The sequence below is a fragment of the Protopterus annectens genome, chromosome 2.part1 (genome assembly GCF_019279795.1).
Source record: "Protopterus annectens isolate FY-2018-M chromosome 2.part1, PAN1.0, whole genome shotgun sequence".
NCBI classification, from domain to species: domain Eukaryota; kingdom Metazoa; phylum Chordata; order Ceratodontiformes; family Protopteridae; genus Protopterus; species Protopterus annectens.
In genome coordinates, this window is record NC_056729.1 from 42,972,773 (window position 1) to 42,995,515 (window position 22,743).

General features: G+C 45.1%; 1 protein-coding gene across 4 annotated transcripts in view; it reads left to right on the forward strand.

Moving 5' to 3' along the window:
• PEX5 (peroxisomal biogenesis factor 5) overlaps positions 1 to 22,743 on the forward strand; it is a 672,311-nt gene that overhangs the window by 286,317 nt on the left and 363,251 nt on the right. The window lies entirely within an intron of this gene.

A 22,743-nucleotide genomic window follows, 5' to 3' on the forward strand; every position in this document is an offset into this window, starting at 1 on the left:
ACAAAAACTGTTTAAAGTTTACAAAGCCACGTTGGCATTCCCTTTATGGAGTTATTCCAGAAGTGGCACCTATCATCTGGTTATTGGGGGACAATTCAGGTCTCCTGACTTACTACTTTTTTTTTTTTAAGCATATGCTTCACAGTGAATAAAGTGTTTTTTATATAAGCAGTAATAGTGCACATGTGTTTATTTTCTGGATTTTATGAAGTAATGGGACAAACTGAAGTGTAGAGGTGTACATCAGCCATATTGACCAGATGACGATAAATACCTGTGTACATGCACATACAGTAGAGGGGATGCTTTAAATATGGATAAGGGATGCTGCTTCTGATGTAGCACTGCCCCTTTTGTAGCAGCAGTTTGTCCTGCACTCCCATTGGTGCATCTGGCATGCTGCTTCTGACATAGCACTGCCTCTTCTGTGGCAGCAGCCTGTCCTGCACTCCCATTGATGCACCTGGCATAGCTGCAGTGGAGGGAGTAAGCTTATAATTAGTCTTGGGATTAAAGACTGTGTTTGGAAACTGTTGCTTTCTGAGTATTTACTAATGCAGATTCCGGCATCTGTGGGTAGCCTGGTCGTTTTCATAATGAAGAGTCAGAGTCTAGCATAATGAAAAAGGTACTGAAAGCAAGGAAAGCCTGGGTCATTGGGGGAAGCCAGTAGATGAAGTGCAGACTGCATTTGTCAGATCATCCAGAGAGGTTAAGGAACTTTTGAAAAGGAATTGCCTGGGAAGAAAGAAGGACATTAGAATGAGCAGAATGTTGATCATAATCTTACTGATGGCATATACCAATACATGTGACACATAATAACTGATGGAAATCTGTTGCTTTTTTTCTATATGTATTGCTCTCGCAAAGTTTATATGGTCTATGGCTTCATTTTTCACATTGCTGCCAGACTGTCCCAACTCTTGCCCATCATTTCTTTTGGTTTTGATGCCAGTTTACAAAAAATTCCATGCAGGATTTGCACATAAACTTCTCAACAGGCCCAGTGAGTGCCCAGCCCTATCTAATATACTACAGCTTTGCATCCCAAACAGGTCTAGTCATTCTATGGAACATGATCTACCAATTACCAAATCATACAGTTCAGCTGGAGACTCTGTATATTAATAATATATCTCCAAAATGTAGAACTCCCTGCCTCTGACTCTCAAACAGATAAGCATCCATAGTATTTTTAAAGTACAACTTGCGTCTTGAAGACCCCTGGCTATGTTCCTGCTCCACCCCTGGCTGATTATCTTCCTTCACTGTCCTAACCATTGCAGATGCCCTCTTTCTGTCATCTGTTGTTTTCTGCATCTTTTATGTTCTGCCCTCTAAATAGTATGTTTTCTATATGTGAAAAAGGGCTACCACCAGTACATCATCTCCGATAAATCTTTTGTAATCTGATGTTATCCATGTCACTATTTCTCACTCTTGGGTCATAGGATTCGACATCTGATCCGAGACTACAACCTTGCAGGCAACTTCTAGGGTTGAGCTCCTCCTATTCCCATGATTCCTTGCTGCCCTCTAACCCCTCAGATCTCATTTGCCGCTGTCAGCATCAGACGCAGATTCTTTGGCTCGAGTCTCCAGTGGGGTCAAGTAGCATACTTTCTGTGCCTTTTCTCAATTTCTCTCCCTTGTAGTGTTTAGTGTTTGCTAGTTCATTTGTAGGTAGTATTAGACCCTCCCCTCCCGTTTTGTTTTTTTGTCTGTTGTTGTGGTTGTTGTAGTGTCTTTTGGCACCCTTTTTGTTTTTGGCCCTTTGGTACCCTTAGTGTTATAGTTCTTTTTATTTAGTGTTGCTGATGGTTCTTCTGGGTTTATTGACCTTAGCTTTTCCTCCCAGTTAGCGATTTAGCATATCCCTTAAGCTTTGGTGTTTTCTCGTGGTTCCCGCATGTCCGACAAGCATATTGGGTTTAAAAGGTGCTCCTCATGTGGTCAGAAGATATCCATGTTCAATTCGCATGAGGAGTGCCTTTATTGTCTGGGCGCCAACCACCTGGAGGTTGAATGCGACATTTGTGCAGCATTCAACCCTAGGGCCCTGTTTGAGCACCGGAATAAACATTTGTTAAAGGGTTTGGTCCAAGGAGTTCCATTGGCCCAGTCCTCGGCCAAGCCTGGACCCTCCAGTCTTGAGAGGAAGGCCCCCCCCCTCTCTCCCTGGGTCGTCGTCTTCTTTAACAAAGTCCAGGCTGTCGGATCCCAGTTCCTCAGATCTGACACCAACCTTAGGCCCCGTCTGATCCGATTTCCTTGAATCCCAGGTCCCACAACGACTCCTCCAGATCCACGGCTTCTGCTCTGAGGACCTCAGATCTGAGGTCACTGGAATCTACTCCTGGATCCAAGGCCTCTGGATCGAAGCCTTTTGATCAGACCAGATGAGGGCCAGCCACTGATCTGGCTTCCTCTGATCCGAGTCATGTGGGATCCAAGCATTCAGATCGCCGTTTGCCTTTGGATCCAAGGTGGTCAGATCTGGGATCCATGTCAGATCCCACAATTATTGTAGAGGACTCCCCATCGGGTTCTGGCTTGGGGAAGTCCCCTTCTGCTTCCAAATACAGGAGCCGATCTTCAGACAAGCAGGAGAGGTCTTTGGGGTCTAGACATCCATCCCCAGCTAGGTCCTCTGCCCATGTCTAGGTCCTCCAGGAGCTTGCTCCCCACTGATATGGACAGGATGATGTGGTCCTTTCTCGAGGCTCAGATTGAGTTAGGGCTTCTTGCGTACCCTGCCCATCTGACCAGGAGTCTGTCCTCTACCCCTTCACTGGCTTCTCCTTGTCTATTCACATGGTTTCTGAGTTTTGGGCCCTGGGATTCATTGGGGAGGAGACGGGGGTCCTTAGAGACCATCCTGTCTCTACTTCAGAGTCCCTGACTGTCTCTGCTCGACCTGCTGCTGGGCAGACAGAGTCCCAGGCCTGAGCTGTCACCTCGAAGTCCTTGGGTGGGGGCTCCCAGACCTGTTTTTTCAGGCCGATCCCTTCCCCTTGGAGCTTCGGTCCTCAGCAACTTGGGGCTGGTACTGTCCAGAGGCCGGGAGGTGCTGGCATACTCTGGTCCCTCTTCTCAGGCAGACTTGCCTGCTGGGAGTGTGGATGGGGCATTGTCTAGCCATTCGGCTTTCCGGATTGTAGAGTTTCCTCCCCAGCTTTCCAAGGATCTTCCTAGTCCCCCTAGAGTGAATTCTTCTTATCTTATTCCTGGTCAGCTCTCTTGAACTAGCCTTCAGGTGGGAGCCCCCCCCCAGATGAGATGCCTCTGAAGAGATTGTGTAAGAGGAAGCACCTAGACTCCCCTTCGGAGTCTCGCACTGAGGATACGGACCTCGGTGAAGGGGACAGGTCCCCCAGATCTTCACCCAAGGATGTCTCCTTCTGGGGCATCATAGAAATCCTCAAGCTTAAAGACAGATGGTCTTCCCTGCCCCCGTCCTCTGAGGAGTCGGTGTTTCCGAAGGCTTTCGGGATGGGATCATCTACTTCTTGGGCCCCCCCCCCCTGCTGACGAACTTATAGACCTTATCACCAGCAGGGTGTGGAAGGAGCTGAATACTGTGGAGTATGTACCCAAGTGCACCAATAAATTTCTCAGCCCTTCTTCTGACAAACAGTTCTGGTCTGAGGGTGTGCCAGTCGATGCTATTGTGGTAGCTGCTGCCTCCAAGAAAGAGCTGGTGGAGTAGAGTTCGTCTGTTCATCCCCCTAACCGAGAGGCCTGGGCATTTGACAGCCATGGAAAGCGGGTCTTCACCTCAGCTACCTTCAGTTTGCAGGCGCATAATTACGTGGCACATTTCACCCGACTCCAGCGGGACTTGGTTGAGGAGCTTGCCATGTCTCTCTCTGAGTTGCTGCCTGCTGGGGAGCTAAGTAAGGTGTTCCCCAAGCTGTCTACACTCACTTCCCTGGCTAATTCCTCAATGAGGCTTATTGCTAATACTGAGGAAGGCACCTCTCGAGCGGCCAGTACAGGCATTGCTATTCGGCTTCACACCTGGCTGTGCCTTTGTGGATTTGCGGATTCCTTTAAGATGTCCTTCACCACTGTTCTACCCATTTTGGCCCTTCCATCAAAGAAACACTCACCCGCAGTGAGCAGGAAGGCAAGACCTTGTCGGCTGTAGGAATGATGTTTTCTGCCCCCCCAGGGCTCCTTCTCCAAGATGCAATGAGGGTCTAAGAAAAGTATGGTTTTGCAAGTCGCAGTCTTCCTTTTAAGATGCTCAGGATGAGTCCTCTTTTAGTGGTCAGGGCAGAAGGTTTAACAGCAGACACCGCTCCAGGGGCAGAGGTGGTTCGCAAAATCAGGGCTCCAGGGAACGTTTCTTTGAGAAGCTCCTCCAGCGCTGCCAGACTGTCCTGCTCTGGAGGCAGTCAGGGGTCATTTATCCCTGCACCCTTTGGCCTGGGCAAATATTAAAAAAGATTGCTGGTTGCAAAATATCATTTCCAGGGGCTATTTTATTCCTTTTTCACAGTCTCTGCTCTAGTCAGGAAATACCTCACCAATGTGCCCCCCCATCAGAGGGTGTTAGCTCAGAAAAAAGTGCTCAAACATCTTTAGAAGAGAGCCATCTAGGAGGTCCCGCCAGGACAACAAAAATCCGGAACTTAGTCTCGCTTCTTTTTGGTGCCAAAGAAGATGGGGGACCTGCATTCAGTCCTAGACCTCAGCATGCTAAATCACTTTGTCAAGAAGTCCAAGTTCTGGATGGTCACTGTCCATTTCATCGTGCCTCTTTTGCATAAGGACAATTGGATATGTGCTCTGTGGGTCTTCAGGACACGTACTATCATATAAAAATAGACAGATGCTCCAGGAGACATCTCCACTTTCGCATAGGGGCCAATCATTACCAGTTCAGGACCCCGCCCACAGTACCCCCGGGTGTTTGCCAAGTGCATGGCAGTGGTTGCAGCTCACCTCAGACTGCAGGGATTCCAGGTGTTCCCTTACATTGATGATTGGCTCCTCACAGCTCCAACCAAGCATCGACTGGCTGCATCCACTCAGTACATGCTTCAACTGTTTAACCAGTTAGGGATTACAATGAATCTCACCAAGTCTAATCTGATTCCATCCCAAAATGTAGAGTTCATCGGGATTCAGCTGGACACTGTGTCAGAGATTGCAGCGCTCCCTCTCCGCCATGTCATCCAATCAGAACTCGTGTCCAATGCCTTCTAAATCTGACTCATCCTAGGGTCCACCTTATTCTCAGGGCCTTAGGATCCATGGTGGCAGCAGTCTGTCTGGTGCCATTAGCCAGATTCTATGCGGGAGTTCTGCAGTGGACTCTAGCAGTTCCAGTGGTCTTCCCTCTCTCATCCAGTGACAGCCTCAATCCGTCTCATTTCAGTATGCAGGCATCATCTCCTTTCGTGGGTTCAGTCTCCTGACCTCTTAGCAAGCAGACCATCCCCCCCCCCCCGTGCCACTGTGACCTCGGATGCTTTTCTGTTGGGGTGGGGGGCATTAACAGGAAAAGACGGTCCAGGGCATGTGGTCCTCGGCAGAGACCAAACTGCACGTAAATGTACTGGAGATGGGAGCAGTGCTGGCACATCAACCAGCAAGGGGGCACATGCTCTATCTGCTTTGTCACAAGGCCATGATGGTGTGGGAATGGGCGATGTCCTCGGGGGACAAACTCAGCAGGGCAATCTTGAGTCCCACGAGTGGTCCCTGAATTCTTCAGTGGGGAAAAAGGTTTTCCTTCACTGGGGTCATCTGAGTTGCGATCTGTTTGCTTCCCCTCACAACCACAAATGCAGCTGGTATTTTTCCCTGATTCCCCCCTCTCAGGAAGACCCCAGGGACGCTTTTGTTCATGATTGGCCTCAGAGATTCCTTTGTGCCTATCCTCCTATACTTCTCATTTCAAGAGTGCTTCAGAAAGTTCAGTGCCTCAAGACCACCTTGATCCTCATCGCCCCCTTTTGGCCTCAGCAGGTGTGGTTTCCCCTCCTACGGTCTCATTTGCAGTACCCCCCCTTGGGTACTAGATCCCCTTCCAGAGCTGGTTTCCCATCTCTTCCGGCTTCCAACCCCCAACCTTCAGACTCTTTGTCTGATGGAGTGGTTTGTTCACTTCCCATAATCCTGAATCAGTCCTGGCTTGCTTCTCCTGTCAGGAACATTATTTTTGCTTCTCAGAAGACACCCACCAGAAAGACTTACATGAGTAAGTGGAAAAGGTATTCTGTTTGGGCCAAGCAGCGAAATCTGACCCCCTTCTCTGCTCCCATCCCAGATATCTTACTGTTCTTGTCTTTGCTTTTTCAAGAAGGGGTAGCATCTCTACTATCAAAGTTCAGTTGGCGGCTGTCTCCAATTTTCATGTTTGCAAGGAACCTACTTTTTTCTCTCGCCTCTATAAGGCATTTTTGAAGTGTATTTTTCAGCTCCGGCCTTCTGTCAAAGATTGTTCCCCACCTTGGGACCTTTCCTTTCTGCTGCAGTCTCTTACACAGAGTCCCTTTGAGCCTGCTGCTACATGCGATATGCAGTTTTTAGTAGCCGTAACTTTGGCAAGAAGAGTTTCTGAGTTGCAGGCTCTTTCTATCAAACCACCTTACATGGTGTTTCATAAAGACAGAGTGGCTCTTCAAACCAATCCTTCCATCATGCCCAAGATAGCCACAGAAGAGAATTTGAATCAGTCATTTCAGTTGCCCATCTTCTTTCCTAACTTTTCTAATAAAGGGGAGAATCTGCTGCATACGCTTGATGTTAATACAGTTACGGTTCTACTTGGATAGAACAGAGAGTTTCCGTAAATCTCACCAATTGTTTGTGGCATTTTCTCTTAACACACGAGATCAGGTGTTCTCTAAAGTTACTATTTCTCGTTGGACTTCGAAGTGTATTTCCTTTGCCTGTCCTTCTAAAGGCTTATCCTTACCAGGTCCAATCATAGCTCATTCCACTAGATCAGTGGCTTCGTCAGCTGCCTATCTGGCCTGTAATTCCGTAGATGAAATTTGTGTGGCAGCCACCTGGTCTACTCCTCACACTTTTGTTAGTCATTATAAGCTTGTCATCGTCTCCAGGAATAGGGCTTCCTTTGGCTCCACAGTTCTTCAACATGTCCTTCTGTGAGGCTACCCAGGATTTAGGATAGCTGGGGACTCTGACCCAAAAGTGAGGAAATGTGATTTAGATAACATCAGTTAGAGTTATGTACTCACCATAAATTTGCATCCGTGTTACCTTGTGTCACTATTCATCACTATCTCTCCGTCCTTCTCCCCGTCCTGCAGGACCTAGAGGAAGTGAAGCTGTCCTATCTGGTGGTCAAGGTCTTCCTTTGCTGCTTTCTAGCTTTAGGGCAAAGTCGATCTGAGGGGTTAGAGGGCAGCAAGGGATCATGGGAGTGGGAGGAGCTGGAGCCTAGAAGCTGTCTGCAAAGTTGCCGGCTCTGATCCGATGTCCGATCCTATGACTCGAGTGAAGAATAATGACATAGGATAACACAGATGCCAAGTTATGGTAAGTGCATAACTCCTTTTCTCCTTGCTGAGTTAATGTCCTTATAGGATGTTTTTGTGTTAAAACAATGTGTGTGTGTGTGTGTGTGTGTGTGTGTGTGTGTGTGTGTGTGTGTGTGTGTGTGTGTATATATATATATATATATATATATATATATATATATATATATATATATATATATATATATATATATGTTATATTTTCTACTGTTGTAAAACCTTGCAAAACTAAACTACTGCATCAATTTGCATTATTATGTAGCAGTATAATTGATGGAGTCTTTAAAAATTTATATTTCTGTGTAACAGTATAAATTTGTATTAATGTGCATCTGTATAACTGATGGCACTTTTACAAATGTGTCTCTCTGAATTTCTCTTTATTTCATGGAGCTTTTCTCTTGAGGACTGTGTTGAAAAGGGGTCACTTCTTGTGCCCATTCGGAGAATCCTGGTAAACAAATGCTAATAAATAAGTAGCTGTCTAACATTTTGTTGGATTTGTCTTATGCACAGAATATATATACTGCATAAATGATGCAGTTCCCCACGTTCCTGCAGTTGCTTCAAACCATTCAAACTACATGTTGACTTATACAGCTACACCGTCTTGCCCCCTCCCTCCACCAAAAGTTTTTAATAATCTGTTCGAAGAACCTCTGGATTTCTGTATCCTCCTTAGCTGAGACATGCTAATGTTTTGGAATTTGTTGTTCTTCCACTCTTCTTGATTTATAAATTTGAACCTTGCTTAGCTGATTTTCTTTTCTTCTTCAGTAATCTCATACCACCATGTAACTTATACTAGCGTAGTGCCCTAAGACTCTTTTTGTGCCTTTTGTCTTTTATAAATGGTTTCCATTCAGTTACATTAGCAGAATAATACCCTCACTCACTTGCATTAGCCTAACTACTATGGTTAACTGCTTTAAAATACTTCTGCGTCACTTTCTTCTTGTGTGACATTTGTATCTGTTTCTCTTTAAACATAACTTTGTCAGAGAGCCATTTCTCCACTGTACTTCATTTTTGTCCTTTTAACTGAATATGTGCTGTAAGAAAAGCATATTGCCTGACTCTATCACCCACTAATCCAACAACCAGGCTGTTTCCTTAATATTGTCATTATAGGAATTTGATTAGCATCTCTAGTTGTGCCATAGTACTGTTGTTTTACCAGTTTTATTGGAGAACAATCTCTGTAAAACTCCTGTATTCATAGTGGCATAGATTTGGACCATTAGAGCTGCTGTCAATAATCTGAACCAAGTTAAACAAGACCCATACCTGTCATATCTCTCAAGTGTACCTCATTTCGAGGAACGTTCCTCGTTTAAAGTCTTAAAAAGTTCTTGTTCCTTGAAGTTCACATTGAAGGGGTACTCCATACATTTAGTTTTAGAATTTTTTTTTAACTCATCAATGGTGAATAGAACTTGATTATATTGTTTCATTAAAATAACTTTTCTATAAGTAAAAATATCACATTTTACCTATTGTATGAGCATCCTAGTTGTTTACGTGGTTAGTAAGTGTTGCCCATTTGTTCCACATTATGAGAGAGAGTGTTCCTCATTTTGTACATGGAAGGATGAGAGCTATGCCTGTCATGGCTTTTGAGTATGGGTACATTTAGGACTTTGAATAAGTAGTTGAAGTTTAAGGTTGGAAGGTATTTGAAGAAGCTGTAACTTCTGGAGGAAAGGATTGTTTTCTGGAAAAAAAATAGTCTTGCCATTTGGAGAGCTCCAGAATGAAGGGATTTCACATTTTGATTTATACATCCTTGTAGCATCCAGCCCATTTATTTGGTGGAGTACAGCCTGTCTAATTAGATGGTAGTCTTTACCACCCAGAATAAGTTAAGGCTGTGTCTAGTTATTTAAATGTAAGATTTGAATTGCTGTTCCTCTTGCTGCTTTAGTAGAGCTTCATGATGATCAGTCTTAATTCCAGAATTGTATTGGTCAGCCCTCTGTAGTGATTACACAAACCCCATGAAGGTTGTTTTACCTTTACATTTGACAACTTGCAGACCAGGTCTCAGGTTTGTCAAGATTATTACATATTGACTGAAAACTCTGAATCCATTTACTTTCCATATCATGCAGTCTTTCCTGAGAAGTGAGAGTCTCCCCCTTCATATATGAAAGCTTTAATTAACTGTCCTCTAAAAGGCAACTTTGTCAGTATGATTTGGAAAATTACTACCCAGTCAACTTTGTCAGTATGATTTGGAAAATTACTACCCAGTCTCTAATGTTTTATAGGAAAGATTGTGAAGACAGTAGTTTACATGCAGTTACAATTTTCTCTTTCCTTCTGTGGACTTGTAGATTCTTACCAGTCCAATTTTGAATAGATGCTAAACATGAGGGTCGGCCATTCTTTGTGTTGTAAATAATCCTGCTGGTACTGTGACTTTGAATGATCTGTTTGTGGTGAGAACTCAAGGTTCATAGGTTCGTACGTTAGTACTAGGCTAATTGCCTTTACGTGCCATTGTAAGCCTAGCCAATTATCCCTTGTGAGACTCAAACCCTGCACCTTGTGTTTGTAAGGCAAACACCTTAACCGTTAGGCCACCCTCCCTCCCCAAAGATTGTATTCTACCTTGTTTCTCTTTTAATTGTTTGGCAGCTTTTGATGCTGGCCATGGAATTCTTATTTAACACTTGTAGAATCTGTGGATTTAACCTTCATTGTTCTTGAACCTTTTTCCTGTTATCTTTCAGGGTGCACTCATTATTTTATATCATGTATAAAGCTATATTACATTTTCCCCTGAGTTGGGTGTGCCACCAGATTTGAGTTTAATTCCTTTGTTTACAACATTTACAATCTTCTATTAAAAAAGATCATCTTAAGTCAATTGTTAATAGTGGAAAACAGACATTTGGTAACTAGTAAACCAGGTGCCATATTAATTAATTGTTATGATTACCTGCGTAATGCTTTTCAGAGTGACAGGGGAGCCAGAGCTCATTCCAGCACTCAGTGGAAACAAAGTAGAGGAAATGATCATAAACTTTATTCCATCGTATAGCAGATGGACACACACACACACACACACACACACACACACACACACACACACACACACACACACACACACACACACACACACACACACACACACACACACACACACACACACAGACACACAGACACACAGACACACACACACACACCATTGAGTGCCATAGCACTGAATGGTCAAGTTTGGAGGAGCACCGTTTTACCTATGGAATGTCGTTTGGATGTGGAAGGAAACTGGAGCACCTGGCAAAAACCCGCACAGGCATGAAGGGGAAGTACAGACTGCACAATGAAGCCATCCCATCTTAGAACCAAACTGGAAAACCAAGCACTGTAAGGCAGCTCCTCTATCACTGCATTCCCTTGTAATCCCATGTGCAGCAGGACATCCAGATACTAAGAAAGAATGTTAAAATGGAAGGGACTAGAGATGAAAAAAGAACAGACAGCAATCAGTTTAAGTGGGGACACAGGCTGTCACAGGCGCTTTAGCATAGGTAAACTTAATTTTAGGATTGGTAATGCGTTTGGGTGCAGCTGTTAGTTTGGGGCAAGTGTTCCTATCTGGAAGGTTAAACTTCATTTTTGGAGATGTGCATAGTTTTGTGTGCTTTTCTAATTTAATAGAGGATCTGGTTTTCATTACAACAAAAAGATTTGAAAATATGACATAGGTTCAAATGGAGATGAGAATAAACAACTGTGTAAAACATCAGTCTGTCAAACATTAGTGTTTGCATGTAAGACAAAAGTTGGAAGTACACATTCAAAAAAAAACTATCACGTATATGAGATGGGAAAAAGTTTTTTTTTTTTTTTTTTTTTATCTTAATGGCTACGCAATCCATATTATCTTAGAATGTAAATGGCCTTACAGGTATACACAAAAAGGAGAGCATATTGAATTATTTTAAGAAATGAAGAGTGCAAATGGCAGTGCTGCAGTATAACGCATTTGAAAAGACACTAACATGTGAATTTGACAAATAAATGATTTCAGGATGGATATTCAGTAGAATATCAGGGACGAAGGAGAGAATGTAATAGTACTGATTCTTAGAGTAGCTCCAATAGTGATAATACAGGGAAGAAAGGACAATAATGATAGGTTTAGGGTAATAAGAAGCTATGGACAAGAAAAGTATTAAGTGACATGTATTTATATTTCTCCAAAAAACTGCTATTATGGTGCTTAAGAAAGTTTTGGGAGAAATAATCACCTTTCATCAAAGAATATTACTTGTAGATGGGGACTGGACATTTGCAGTAGAGAGGATGTATCAGGCGGAACTATAAAGGAAAATATAACAAAAAACTATAGATTTCTGAAACAAAATATGAAAATATTTGATATGGAAGACATGAATTTAGTAGTAGGAACTATGCCAGAGTTTACATATTATAATTCCTCAAGGTACAATAACTGGGCTAGACTGGATAGAAATTATATTTCACAGATTCATGTAGATTTGATGAGAGCTTCCACACACATCCAGTTATTATTTCGGCTCATGCACTAATAAAAACAAAGATAAAAATGCAGTGTAGTGAAGTAAAAATGAGAGACCGTCAACTTTCCCACCTACCCTTTAAAAAAAGAGCAGTTTAAGGAATGGGTATTGGAAATTATTTCAGAATTACGATAGCTAGCGAGTGGGATAAAATGAAGATGGAGTTCAACGCTAGGGTAGAAATAAGAGATATATGGTTAAGAAGTAATAGAAATGATGTAGAGGGGGCTGATGTCTGTTAAAATATTGCAGAATAGGAGGAATCTCACAGAACACAAAGGAGCAACTGCAGACTGTTAAAAAGAAAATAAGAGCGTATTTGGATAATATGCACAAGATTAGAAGGATTGCTGCTAAGCAACTACTCCAGTGCCCAAAATCTATTGACACAACAACTTAGACAACAGAAAGTATAATGGGCCTGTTGCCAAACCTACGGAGCCTACAACAAGAAAAATAATTAGAGATCCTATGGAAATGTTAGAGATATTTCAGAAATTTTATGAACATTTGTATAAAGCTTTAAAATGTGGAAATCAAGAAAGCGCACCAGTGGATTGTCAAGGTAAGAGGTAGATGAAGCTCAAAAACTAAGACAGGAGAAGTTGTGGTAAAAACATTGGTGTATAATCAATCTGTGAGGAAAGACTCCAGGAACAGATGTTATTCTCTGGAGGTTTGGAAGTTAGGAGGGAGGAAAGTTTTATAAAGATCTGGAAGATTTTATTTAACAGTATTTTAAAAATAGGGGAGCACCATCATATTAGAAAAAAAAAAAAAAACTGTTGTGGCTGTATTACCAAAAGACTGTAAAGACTCATCAGACCCAGCTTCATATAGACCCATTTCAGATGTTCTTCTTGTTTTACTGTTGCAGTCATCACATTTGGGTTATCTGCTTGCAGTAGCCCTCAGTCGGCCTGATTATCAAAGTCTTGGGTCCTGCGTCGGTTGCTGTCTCATCTTCCATGACGTCAGGTAGTCAGGGGTATAAAGCATGCAGCTGATGCCATTACATCAGTCTTTCTTGCCATGCGGTGCCTGAAGCAGAAGCAGTTCGCAAGTGCCAGTCAGCCGACTCCTGAAATTTTAATTTTTGAGTTTCAGAACCAAAGTCTTCAACTAAAGCCAAGTACCCCGTTGGGGAAACTTTTTCTTGCTCTAAACCGATGTCAGTAAAAGTCAGTAATTGTATTTCTTGTGGAAAGCAAATACCTCATAAAAATTTCCATTCGTACTGTATTCCTTGCCTAGGCCCTGACCACGACGTACCTCGCTGTCGGTTTTGTGTCTTATTTAAGCAACGAACTATTCGTCGTCGGTATATTTACACTTCTAAGTATTTTGGTACTTGGTTCAATTATCCAGATATGTCTTCGGTAAGCCATCTCACTAACAACATTCCGAAAAAATGCAAAGATAAAGACAGAGACAGGCCGCCTAGGTCCAAAGCTGCCAACGACGCCTCTCCTAAGCCAATCGCCAGTTCGCCGGTACTCAGTGAGGCGCTTTCGCAGCCCCTGATACCCGCTACTTCAGATTCGCAGGCCTCTACTGTGATCCATTCTGAGTCCGGTATGCCGTGAGATGCTTCAGAGGTGGAACCTCCAGATGTCTCTACCTTGGATGGGTCCAGAGCCGCTGTGCAGACACCGGCTTCTGAGGATGTATTCAGGCCTACTGACTTGCATATTAAACCAATGCCATCTTCTTCTTCAAGTCCTAAAACTCGAACCATGCCTATAAAACTGACACCCAGACCGCATGATCAGGTCTCTATGCCTAAAAAAAACTAATTATAAGACTGACTGAAGATCTTATTACTTTAATCAGGGGAAGCCAACCTTCCCCCTCTAAGAGACCTAGGACTGAATTTGCTTATGATACTTCTGACCAGATTTCTGAAATTCCTGTTTCCTCTGATGACCAGTATTTACCCTTATCTACCTTTGAGGATTCTGATGCAGAGGACTCTATTCCCTCTGCCCCCCCCCCCCCCCCGAGGATTTCTCTTTTGCTGAAACCTTGCATACTCTTAGGGAACATTTTTGTTGGGAAAGCCAGGATTATTCTGATTCTAAAAAGAGGCTTAGGGACTTCTTACTCCTGCCCCAGCACTGGCCTTTAGCTATCCCTCTTGTACGAGACATTGTTGATGATGCCTTTTCAGAATCTAGCTTGGCCCCTGACTCTTTACCTCCTGCTCCCAGAAAACCTGATAGATGTTACAGGGTTCCTGACTCTCACAAGTTCCTTTTCAGAAATCCTACTGCGGATCCTGAGACCATTTCACAGGGACCCAAGGGCATTAAGGCTACTACTGGCAAAAATCCTACCCCCTCTAATAGAGACTCCAAGGCACTGGCTAGATGGGGTAAGAAGGTATACACTTCTGCAACCTTGGTCATTAGGGCCTTAAACTGCCAGTTTCATATGTTAAAGTATCAGCAGCATATTATTGGATTTCTTAAACAGAAAATGATGTTGATTCCTAACTGTGCTGAAAATAAGGGTTTGCAGGATTTAATGCATTTTGCTGAACAGGTTGGAAAACATACTTTGCAATGTGGTTTTGATTCACTAGAGGCATCTTGCAGGGCTGCTGTCACTGGGTCTGTACTTAGAAGGCATGCTTGGCTTAAGGAGCAATCCTTGCTAGATCATGTTAAAGCTAAATTACTGAATGCTCCCTTAAATCAGGACCACCTGTTTGGCAACAAAGCAGAAGAAGTTCTTAAAAAGATGGAGGAAAAAGCTAAATCTATGCAAACTGTTAAAGATTACATACAAGTACAGCCTCCAATATTTAGTAGGCATTGGCCCTTTAAGAACTGGTCCTTTCCTGCCTCTTCCAGGCCTTCTCAATCCAAACCCAGACCCAGCAGAACACTCATGCTTCGGTCCCAGGGTGCGCACAGGACTTAAGCAGTGGGGTCTCTCACTTCCAAATCAGGGAGTAGTAAGATGCCCCCCTATGGTAAACTGTCTCAATGACTTAAATTTAAAACTTCCAAGCACTTTTCAGCTGACTGCTCCTTTAGGGGGAAAGATTACACTGCAGGCAAAAAACTGGGAACTCATTACCCAGGACAAATGGGTTTTAAATATAGTTTCCCAAGGATACAGATTTCACTTCCACACGTTACCAATCCCAAACGGTTGGCCAGATCTACCCCCAAATCAGTGGGCAGAGGCTCAACAGCAAGTACTCTCTCTTCAGCATAAAGACTATTCAAACTGTACCAAAAGAGGAAAAGGGACAAGGTTTCTACTCAAGACTTTTCCTGGTACCCAGAAAAGATAACTCATGGCATCCTATCCTGGACCTGTCTATCTTAAACACCTTTTTGGCGATTCCAAAATTCAAGATGCTAACTCTTCACCAGTTGCTTCCTATGCTAGGCAAAGATGCCTGGTTGGCAACACTCTATTTAAAGGAAGCCTATCTGCACATCCTAATCGGGGACTCTTGCAGAAAATACGTACGCTTCAAAGCAGGCTACATGCACTATCAGTTCTCTGCACTGCCCTTTGGCTTATCTACTGCGCCCAGGGTATTCACAAAGTCCCTAGCTCCAGTCATTGCATTTTGCAGGCAAATAAATATTCAAATATACCCATACCTGGACGATTGTCTAATTCAGGCAGAAAGCCAGGACATACTTTTGAATCATCTGGTGTTTGTACCAAAGGTAATAACTTGTCTGGAGTACACCATAAACAAAAAGAAATCACATCTGGTACCCTGTCAACAAATTATATTCCTGGGAGCAAGCTTGAACACAACTTCCCAGATGGCTTTCCGCATGCCAGAGAAGCAAATTCATTTGGCAACTTACTTCAATCTAATTGCCACAAAAATTCTGCTATCTGCAAGGCAAATACTGCAAGCCTTGGGGTTCATGGCCTCCTGCATTCTACTAATTCCATATGCAAGACTGCATATGAGGAAACTACAATAGTATCTAAAAAGCCTATGGTGTCAACATTCTCAGGATCTAGAAGCAATGATTCCTATCATACCTTGCCTACAGTTAGAGTTCCTATGGTGGGCAGAGGCCTGCCACCACAACAAGGGACTACCATTCACTCTACCCCCTGCCACCCAAACCCTAACAACTGGCGCATCGGACTATGCATGGGGGGGGGGGGTCACCTGGCAGGGAATTGCATTTAGGGCAAATGGAACCCAAGTCAAATGCACCTGCATATCAATCAAAAAGAAATGTTAGCTGTACAGAATGCTCTGCCAGCTTTCAAGGACCACATTCTTCCAGGACAATTAATGGTAAAGACAGACAACACCACTGTTATGTGGTACATAAACAAGCAGGGGCGGGTATCCATTCTTACCCCCTCTGCAGACTAGCCATGGTTCCGCCGAACACAGCCTTGAGCTACCAAGTGCATCTACAGGCTCAATTCCTGCCAGGAAAACTAAATACACTGGCAGACGAACTAAGCAGAAATCTCATGTACCCAAACGAGTATAAACTCGAACCAAAGACTTTCAACATGTTGATAAACAAATGGGGAAGCCTGTTTGCCTCCCCCCAGAACTACCAATTGGACAAGTTCTGCACAAGGACTCCCCACAAACAAGCTTGGAAAGTGGATGCTCTGTCCTTCAGCTGGAAAAGTCTTATCAGTTTATGCCTTTCCTCCTCTGCCTCTCCTCTCCAAAGTACTACTAAAGATCAAACAGCACAAACTAGTGACGATATTGATTGCACCAGACTGGCCAGGCCAACAGTGGTACCCCCTCTTGTGCAGCTTGTCACTGCTGGCTCCATGGCACCTGCCTCAGACCCCCTACCCTGTTGTCACAGCAGGAGAACCAGATTCTGCACCCTCAGCTTTAAACCCTGAACCTGGCAGCCTGGCTAATTACTTAATTTCTTCATTACCATCCCTCAGTAAACAAGTGTTGGATGTCATTAAGGAGGCCTAGTACTAGAAAATCTTGTACTGCAAAATGGAAAAGATTCTCTGCCTAGAACCAAACTCAAGGGATGGGCACAGCAGCACCCAATTTATCTCAGATTCTTCAATACTTAACTGAGATGCTTCACAAGGGCCTTTCTTTTTCTTCCATCAAAATTCACGCCTCCGCTATTTCAGCTAGTTATAACACAGAACCCACCTCTTCTCTTATCCACTGCCCAAGCAGATGTTCTTCGTGTTTCATTGTTGCAGTCATTACAGTTGGGTTATCCTGCTGGCAGGCTACCCTCAGTCTGCCTGAATTTCAAAGTCTAGGTCCGGCGTCGGTTGCTGTCGCCTCTTCCCTGACGTCAGTGCGCCAGGGGTATAAAAGATGCAGCCAATGCCATTTTCTCCAGTCTTTCTTGCCACGCGGTGCCCGAAGCAAAAGCAGTTTGCAAGTGCCGGTCGGCCGACTCCTGAGTTTTTCAAATTCGAATTTCAGATCCGAAGTCTTCATTAAAGCTAAGTACCCCATTGGGGAAACTTTTTTCTTGCTCCAGACCGATGTCAGAAAAAGTTAATAATTGTATTTTTTGTGGGAAGCAAATACCTCATAAGGATTTTCATTCTTACTGTATTCCTTGCCTAGGCCCTGACCATAACGTTGCTAGTTGTCGATTTTGTGCTAGATTTAACCAATGCACTATTAAGCGTCGGTACAGTTTTGCATTCCATTACTTTGGCAGAAGATTTAATTATATAATGCCGTCGGAACAGCCGACTACTGGAGTTTATAAAAAGTGCAAAGAAAAAGAAAAGGACAGGCATCCGAGATCCAAAACTGACGACGAGGCTTCTGCTAGGCCTTTCACCGGTTCTCAGTGAGGCGTTTTCACAGCCCCTGACGCCCGCTACCTCAGAGCCACAGGCTGCTTCCGACTCGCGTGGAGCCGACAAGGCCGCTGGAAACTCAAGGTATTGGACACTCGGAAACTATTCCCTCAGATGGGTCCAGAGCCGCTGAGCAGGCATCGGCTTCTGAGGGTGTTTTCAGGCCTACACAGTTATATGTGAAACCTACTTCAGCTTCAAAGGCAAAGACTAAAGCAACTCTAAAGACAGAGAAACAAGTACAGCATTTTCCTGGACAGGCCTCCGTGCCTAAAAAACAGATGCTTAAAATGTCCGAAGACCTAATTACTTTGATCGGGGGTTCCCATCCCCCTCCTGATAAGAGGCCTAGGCAAGAGTTAGAATACGAATCTTCAGACCAGGTTTCCATTTTCTCTGATTCCTCCTCTGAACAGGAATATTCTCTTCCTCCCTATGAGGATTCTGATGCTGAAGAATCTATCCCTTCAACCTCTCCTCCTGAGAATTGTTCTTTTGGGGAGGCACTGCATACTATGAGGGAACATTTCCACTGGGGGAGCCATGATTACTCCGAATCCAAGAAAAGGCTCAGAGACTTCCTTTTATCGCTTCAGCACAGGCCCCTTGCTATCCCGCCTGTTTTAGACATTGTAGATGATGTATTTTCGGAGTCCAGTCTATCTCCCGACTCTTTACCACCAGCTCCTGTTAAGCCAGACAGATACTATAGGGTTCCTGATTCACATAAATTTCTTTATAAAAACCCTGCTGCTGACCCAGAAACCATCTTTCAGGGTCCCAAAGGCATCAAGGCTTCTACTGCAAAAAACCCTATTCCCCCTGATAGGGATTCTAGGGGCCTAGACAGATGGGGTAAAAAGATTTACACTTCTGCTACCTTGGCTGTAAGAGCCTTAAATTGCCAATTTCATATGCTTAAATATCAGCAATATCTTATGTCATTGCTTTAACAGAAAATGTCAACAAATTCAGAATGTGCAGACAACAAAGAAATGCAGGATTTATTGCATGCAGCTGAACAAGTTGGAAAGCATACTTTGCAATGTGGTTTTGATTCTCTAGAGGCCTCCTGCAGGGCCGCTGTTACAGGTTCTGTCATTAGGAGGCATGCTTGGTTAAAAGAACAGAATCTGTCCGATCATGTTAAAGCAAAACTATTAGATGCTCTATTACAGCATGATACTTTGTTTGGTGTTAAAGCTGAAGAGGTGTTAAAGAAAATGGAGGACAAAGCTAAATCTATGCAAACAGTCAAGGATTTCTTGCAGGTACAGCCTCCCAGATTTAGCAGGAACTGGCCTACAAAGAATTGGTCCTTTCCAGTGTCCGGTAGGCCACAAAGAGGCAAATACAGATGCCCCAGAGGCAGATCACAGCCCCAAGGTGCATGCAGGCATAAACAATGGGGTGCTTCTACCTCCAAGAGCGGAGAGGAAAAATCACAGCCATACAGGAAACAGTCTCAAGACTTTCCCCTTCCAGCACCAAGCACTTATCTTTTGGCAGCCCCTTTGGGGGGAAAACCTTTTTTCACAAATTTGGCACATGATTACACAGGACAAATGGGTTTTAAATGTAGTATCACAAGGCTACAGGTTCCACTTTTACACCCAGCCAAGGCCAAACGGTATGCCAGACCTGCCACGCAATCAATGGGCAGAGGCACAAAAACAAGTTTCATCCCTCATGGACATGGACATGAGGGCCATTCAACAAGTACCAGAGCAAGAGCAGGGACAAGGATTCTATTCAAGACTGTTCTTGGTACCCAGAAAGGACAAAGCCTGGAGACCAATACTGGACCTATCTATTCTAAACACATATCTGGATATTCCAAAATTCAAAATGTTGACTCTACAGCAGCTTCTGCCCTTGTTGGGCAAGAAGTCTTGGCTTATGACTTTAGATCTAAAAGAGGCATACCTGCATGTCGCAATCAGACAAACACGCAGAAGATACCTCAGATTGAAAGCTGGCTCAATGCACTACCAATTCTCTGCCCTGCCCTTTGGATTATCTACTGTGCCCAGGGTCTTCACAAAGTGCCTGGTACCAGTAATTGCATACTGCAGACAAAGAGGAATACAAATATATCCTTACTTGGACGACTGCCTCATTCAAGCAGAGAACAAGGACATTCTACTACAGCATCTGGCGTTTCTAAAGAGATTACTATCATGCCTAGGGTACACAGTCAATGAACAGAAATCAAGACTAGTACCCTCTCAAGAGATAATATTCCTGGGTGCAAGTTTAAATACAACTGCCCAGATGGCTTATCTCACGCCAGACAAACTAAGACAACTGACTACCTATTTCAAACTGTTGGCAACAAAGGCCCAGTTATCTGCAAGAAAAATTCTGCAGGTTTTGGGCTTCATGGCATCCTGCATTCTACTAATTCCATATGCAAGACTGCATATGAGGAAACTTCAATGGTACCTAAAAAGTGTTTGGACTCAACATTGCCACAGCCTGGAAACAATAGATCTGAAGTAGGAGATTCATTTGTCTGCAACCTGTGGGTTATGGATCCGATATCGGATCCGAACCGGCATGGTTTACCAGCTATGGATCCAAGCTCTCAGCTCCTCCCCTCACCCATAATGCCCTGCTCTACCCTCATGACCTCAGATCTCGTTTGCCGCGCATGGTGACCAGATTGTTTTTTCCAGCTCTCCAGCTAAGTGATAGATTCAGTGTTTATATTGTAAAATTTAGTAAAATTTTTGGTTAATTTGTGTGAAAGTGTAGGTTTCCCTCTTGTATTATTACTTTTTTAGAGTTTAATCTTAAATTTATATCCCTCCCCTCGCTGGTAGCGTAGTGTGTGTTGGGCCTGTGAGTGATTTTTGTTTAGTTACTTTACCTTAGTTATAGTAACTTTATTTGTTAGCTTGGGATGTCTGAGCAGCCCAAGGCTATTTTCTCTAAATGCTCCGAGTGTGGCCATAAGCTTTCCCCAGCTGATGGCCACACTCGGTGTGTTAGATGCCTGGGGGTTGAACACCTCACATCTGGATGTTCCATTTGTGCAGGGTTCAACCCCAGGGCATTGAAGGAGCGGAGGTCCAAGCTTGTTTTGGCGGGCCTTTTGCCGCCGGACTCTGCTCCGACCTCCGCTCCTTCGGGGGTAACCGTCACCACGGTTATTTCCTCTCCGGCTCCCCCTCCTCCTCCTGGGACTCAACCTCCCGCTTCTGGTTCGGAGGAGAGGGATGTTAGAAAAAGGGACCAGCACCATAAGCGGCGGGCCGAGACCTCTGTTTCGGCCCCGCCAGCCAAGCGGGCTTCTCCCCCGGCTCCCTTGTCGGCTGGATCTCCTCCTCCTCGGCTCCGGTCTCCAGTGTGTTTTTCACCGGGACCTGAGGAGGAGGAGACCCGATCTCCGTCGAGGCTATCGAGGAGGCACTCAAGGCCTACCTCGGTAGCCTCGTCGAGATCAACGTACAGCCTATCGGATGCTGATCTGGACCGGATGATGAGAAGGTTCATCCAGGCCCAGATGCAGATGGGAGTGCTCTTGCCTCCCCCCCCCGGGAGGGAGCTCGACCCCCTTTTTCAAGCCAATTGCTCCTTCTCCGACCCGCTACCCGGGTTCGGAGCAGTTGGAGCCGAGCAGCTTCGGAGCCGGGGGTGGGTCGGCGCCGATAGTACTTGGTACTTCGGATCCGACCCTGCCCTCGAGTGCATCGGATCCGACCTCTCGGAGCCTGGATCCGAGCCTCGGATCCGGGGGGATCAGTGCTCCTTCGGCGCCGTCTGTGTCGGAGCGCACTGTCCCTTCGGATCCGAGCACTTTGGCGCCGGCTCCGATCCACTCTTCGGATCCGAGGGGGAGCCTATTGTCGGATCCTTTGGTCGAGGTCGGCTCCCCTTCGGCCTTTGATGTAGTGGAGAGGGCCCTGTTGAGGGTCTCCGGACCCCCGGCACTTGTTTCGGCTCCGTCCCACGCTCCCTCTGCACTGGGTCAGGCTTCCACCATCCGGCCCTTGGGACAGCCCGCTTCTGTGCCCCAAGCTGTTCCCCTGGAACAGGTTGCTGCTTGCGAGGAGTCCTCTGACAGCCCCCCAGAGGATGTTCCTCGCAAGCATACGTGCAAAAGGAGGCACATTGACTCCCCGAGTCTCTCACGGAAGACACGGATTTGGAGGAAGGGAAGGCTCCCACGGTCACCCCCGAGGATGTCTCATTTGGAGACATCATGGAAATGCTCCGTATAAGGGGGGGGTGGTCTGCCCCCAAGTCTTCCTCGGACGAGTCCGTGTTCTTGGAGGCATTTGAAGTGGGCCCGTCTACCTCTTGGGTGTCCCCTCCTGCCGACCCCCTGGTGGACCTCATTACCACCAGGGCGTGGAAGGAACCGGACACCGTGGAGCCAATCCCTAAGAGGCCCGACAGGATCCTCAGCCCACCGTTTGACCGTGCCCATTGGAGTAAGGGGCCACCGGTAGATGCCATGTTGACGGTGGCGGCCACCAAGAGGGAACTTGCTCAGGAGAGTCCCTCAGTCCATCCCCCGAGCAAGGAGTCTCGGATGATGGACCGCTTGGGGAAGCGGATGTTTAGTTCAGCGACCTTCTCGGTAAGGGCGCTGAACTACCTGGCACACGTTATTAGGATGCAGCGCAATCTCATTAAAGAATACGCTGCATCTCCCCCAGAGTCCATGTCGGAGGAGGACAAAGTGCTGCACTCCACCCGCATGGCCACTCTTAGATCAGTTACCAATACCTCTATGCGGCTACTCTCCCATGCTACGGAAGGCGCCGCTAGAGCCGCAGGGGCAGGTCTAGTCACTAGACGTCAGGCCTGGCTCCGTCATTGCGATTTCACTGAGCCCTTCAAAGCGT